Genomic DNA, 5,214 nt, shown 5'->3' on the forward strand with positions numbered 1-5,214 from the left:
GACACCCATACCGATAAGAAAGTTAGTGAAGCACTACGATTTGCTAAAAGTTATCTACAAGAAGGGGGGTAGATGTGCATGCATATAGAGAAAGAGGATTTTAACTAATATAGGGGAGGGGTGAGCTGCTTTATGAATAAATCTGTGACACGACGGGACTGTCTATAAAAACCTATGAGTTTTACTTAGAGGCTGGCTGGTTCTCTTTGGAGATGGACTGCTCTCTATTGTTGTGTGCACTCTTCAATAAAGAGCTCTGAGTTCAGACCTTGCTGGTGTTGCCTGTCTCTCTCCGGTCAGACAACGAACCGTGCCCGTCTGGGGTTCGAGCCCTCAACATTAGAATCATAGAATCATAGAATATCAGGGTTGGAAGGGACCCCAGAAGGTCATCTAGTCCAACCCCCTGCTCAAAGCAGGACCAATTCCCAGTTAAATCATCCCAGCCAGGGCTTTGTCAAGCCTGACCTTAAAAACCTCTAAGGAAGGAGATTCTACCACCTCCCTAGGTAACGCATTCCAGTGTTTCACCACCCTCTTAGTGAAAAAGTTTTTCCTAATATCCAATCTAAACCTCCCCCACTGCAACTTGAGACCATTACTCCTCGTTCTGTCATCTGCTACCATTGAGAACAGTCTAGAGCCATCCTCTTTGGAACCCCCTTTCAGGTAGTTGAAAGCAGCTATCAAATCCCCCCTCATTCTTCTCTTCTGCAGGCTAAACAATCCCAGCTCCCTCAGCCTCTCCTCATAACTCATGTGTTCCAGTCCCCTAATCATTTTTGTTGCCCTTCGCTGGACTCTCTCCAATTTATCCACATCCTTCTTGAAGTGTGGGGCCCAAAACTGGACACACTACTCCAGATGAGGCCTCACCAATGTCGAATAGAGGGGAACGATCACGTCCCTCGATCTGCTCGCTATGCCCCTACTTATACATCCCAAAATGCCATTGGCCTTCTTGGCAACAAGGGCACACTGCTGACTCATATCCAGCTTCTCGTCCACTGTCACCCCTAGGTCCTTTTCTGCAGAACTGCTGCCTAGCCATTCGGTCCCTAGTCTGTAGCTGTGCATTGGGTTCTTCTGTCCCAAGTGCAGGACCCTGCACTTATCCTTATTGAACCTCATCAGATTTCTTTTGGCCCAATCCTCCAATTTGTCTAGGTCTTTCTGTATCCTATCCCTCCCCTCCAGCGTATCTACCACTCCTCCCAGTTTAGTATCATCCGCAAATTTGCTGAGAGTGCAATCCACACCATCCTCCAGATCATTTATGAAGATATTGAACAAAACTGGCCCTAGGACTGACCCTTGGGGTACTCCACTTGATACCGGCTGCCAACTAGATATGGAGCCATTGATCACTACCCGTTGAGCCCGACAATCTAGCCAGCTTTCTACCCACCTTGTAGTGCATTACTAAGGGACTTGGCTTATTGGCCGAAAGATACAATTAGTATTCTCAAATAATCATAATAAAAAAATGTAAAACATTCAAACAGTATCTCAGATAGTTTTTCTGTAAAACATGGCATATATATAACATGTGATGATCTTGTCTGGATTTTTTTTTTTTTTTCAAAGAATCACAATTTTGTAAGGTCATAATGAATGAGCTGGGGTCTTTGCCTTTTCCACTGCACATCATACATATTCAGGATATTCATGGACGCTATCTGGTGTATATATAGAGCACTGCAAAATGCTAGATAGGTGTACTTAAGGATGCAGAAAAACATTGTTATTGTATTGTCTGAAAAACAGCAAGCAGTCAAGTAATTAAAGATTATGGTACTGCACATGCAAAATGGACTGCTTTTTTAAGCTTGCTCATAGAACCTTAATTTTGATATTGTCTGATTTGAGTATTTAACTGTTGAAAAAATAAAATAAAAATATCCATTAAATATTTTACAGCTTAAACATTGGTGGAAAAATAATTTTAGAATATAGCTGTCGATAGTTGTAGGATGTATATTTGCAAATACAGATCCATTTGTATATACATTACAATAATTACATGATTTGGTTTATATTTTCAAACAATTATGTGCTGGAATTAATAGGGGATTTTTTTTTTAAATTACGAAGTGTTTGATCCCTGAGGGCAGTAGGCTTTTCACATTTATAAGTGCTGATTACCAGGTTTAACCATGCATCATATGAAATTTGAGTTATGTCCTTCCAGTTATTTAAAATCACCTTGAGATGAATTGCAACTAAAGTTTTAAGTTTTTTTTCTCATTGAAATTCACAGGCTAGCAAATAACTGCTCCCCAAAAGAAGAATGAGAGGGAAATGGGACATTTCAAATAAAAGAAATAAAAGTGCTAATTTCTGAACCAAAATGCTTTAACCATGACACATGAAGAAGAATGTAGAGTGTGATACGTACACTTGGCAAGAACACATCATCAATATCTGATGAGCTTAAACCTGTTATTTCTTAGCTGGATTCCACATGGGTTATTCATAAGAAAAAAACAGAGTTTGAATTCAGTGGGTTTTAAATCAGGCTACGAGTGAAGACAGCAGTTAAGAATAAGTTTACGATAATAGAAAATGTGCCCACCCAGAGTCTATCATCTATGTTGCCAACTAAGCCAACCTTCTAGGCTTTCCCAAGATACTTTTTATTTCTGGTATTTTTTTCAGGAATTTATTAGTTCATAGACTGGCAGAGTTTAAGGCCAGATGGAACCATTGGATCATCTATTGCATTGTTTCCCAAACTTCTTAGCATCATGCCCCCATTTTAATTTTTGAGAAACCCTCATGCCCACCTCTCCCTTACCATCATCCAAGCCCCTTTTAACAAATTAAATTTGTAATTTAAAATTTAAAAATAAACACAAAAACTTGATATAATTTTATTTAAAATTAAAAATAAGCACAAATAGTTTTTCTTGGCACAAAAATTTAATAAAAATGTAATTTAAAATAAGAAATAGCATAAACAAAATGAATATAATGTGAAGGATGCTGCTGCATTTTCTTCACGAGTTGGGAAATCCTAGGTTTGAGAGATAAAAGTGTGCAATGCAAATAGTTTTCAACATCCAGTCAATTCCTTTGTTTCATTTTTATTATGACTAAACTTGAAAAGCTTTTTTCACAGAGGTATGCTGATGAAAATGGAAGAATAATATGTAGCGCATCTTCTCCAACTTTCGGGTAAATTGGGAAATATTTTATCCAAAATTCCTCCAGGTTTAAGTTTTCAAAAATATCTTTCACACTTGAATCATATTTCATTTTGAGTGCTTGTTCTTGCAATACTTCTTGCAATGAATTGACATCAACGTTGAATGGATTACGTGCTAATTTATGAACGGGGTTGCCAGAAAAGTTGTCTGGAAAATAGTGGATGAATTAGTCAGCACGGCAGTCCAGATGAAACACAATTTTGTTCTTCACATCCTCTTTACAAAGTTCTTGGAAACCTTCATTTTCAGCAAGTGTTGAAAATGTTGGAAAAAATAAAAAGTTAGGTGTCTGGCTTGTGTTTGACATTTCCAAAGCTTGATTTTTTCCGTAAATGCTTTGATGGCATCGTGGTGTGCTATAATGTTTGCAGTGTTGTTTCCTTGCAGCTTCAAATTGAGATTGTTCAAAGATTCAAAAATGTCCACAAGGTATGCCAGTGAAAGTTGAAATGTTTGGTCTGTAAATGCACAATATAACTCTTCTTTTTTCTGTTGCTTGAGGAAAATTTCCACTTTGTCTTTCAGTTCAAATAATCTCGAAAGCATGTTCCCTTTGGAAAGCCATCGTACCTCCATGTGAAACAGAAGAATTTTATGATCCACTCCCAAATCTGTGCAAAAAGCTGCAAAAAGTCTTGTATTTAAAGTGCTGTTCTTCACAAAATTGACAACTTTGGCCAAATTCAACAAGTCACATAGGTCATCTGGAAGGGTTTAAGCAGCCAATGCTTGTCTGTGTATGACGCAGTGAGTCATGGTTATGGCTGGATTTTTTTCTTTCACCAATGTCACAAATCCAGAGCGAGAGCCAAGGATCACTGGAGCACCGTCTGTGCATACACCAACCAGTTTTTCCCATGAAAGTCCATTTTCTTCAAAAAAGTCGGAAACCATTTTCATAACATCAGAAGCCTTTGATGTGGTCATCAATTCCTTCAAAAAAAGCAGTTGTTCTTTCACAGTTCCATCATTAATTAATCAAACGTAGATGAACAACTGACAGCATTGTGCTACATCAGTGGTATCGTCACACTGAATTGTGAAAAAAGGAGAAGCTTTCACTGCCTCCACAACTTGAAGTTTTAGATCTTTCGCCATGTCATCGATGCAACTTTTCACGGAATTGTCAGAAAGCAAAATTTCTAATATTTCTTTCTTGCTTTTGGCACCAAGCACAATATCAGCTGCTTTCAACAAGCAAGGCTTCACAAGAGTTTCTCCTATTATGTGTGCTTTCTTGGCTTTAGCGATGAGCAATGACAGTTCATAAGATGCTTCTACCGCTTTGGCCAATGCTTGATGAGGAGCTCCAGTAGTGTCCAGATTCATGCGTTTTACATTTTGAAGTTTAGCAGCAAAAAACTCTTTTGGTTTGTCTTTCAAAGCACTGTGGTTCTTTGTCAAGTGTCGCTCAAGACGACTAGGTGTCAAGGCATCATTGTTGAGAACTACGTGGCATACTACGCATTGAGGATGATCAATCCTGTTTTTTTCATGACGGTGAAACCATACTTAATGTAGTCTTCATCATACTTCCTTTTCTTAATCCCAGCCATAATATACTAATAAAAAAAATCTATAAAAATAATTTTCCTGATTTGTGAATAATAAGGGACGCAAGTTAATTTGAGTTATCGTAAATGTTTATTTACTACTACTATTATGTACGGACGTGTGCTGCCCTATATATACCTCACCACCAATCTGGCAAGTAGCTGGTCTTGTGCGGTGAGTGGTGGAGGTAACCATTCCCATGACAGAACAGTCTCAAACACTCTTGTGAGCGAGCTAGGAAGTTTTAAAAAGTTCCATCACTTTTTACATCATTCTTTGGCCTCCCCATCGACCGAAATGGCACTCCTATATGTCGAAATGCAATAATAATATATATATACGCAGTTGGTGATATGAAATTTGAAAACATTGCAGTTATATACTTTTATTTATTGTTGTATTTTTATTATTATTGTACTTTGTTATACCTTTATTCTTGTCTACTTATATT

The 5,214-nt window shown here is 38.0% G+C and overlaps 1 pseudogene; it reads right to left on the bottom strand.

The window, feature by feature from the left end:
• Positions 1-3,066: 3,066 nt before the first annotated feature.
• LOC140911948 (protein FAM200C-like) lies at positions 3,067-4,538 on the bottom strand (annotated as a pseudogene).
• Positions 4,539-5,214: the final 676 nt, after the last annotated feature.

Source organism: Lepidochelys kempii, chromosome 5 (genome assembly GCF_965140265.1).
Source record: "Lepidochelys kempii isolate rLepKem1 chromosome 5, rLepKem1.hap2, whole genome shotgun sequence".
Classification (NCBI taxonomy): domain Eukaryota; kingdom Metazoa; phylum Chordata; order Testudines; family Cheloniidae; genus Lepidochelys; species Lepidochelys kempii.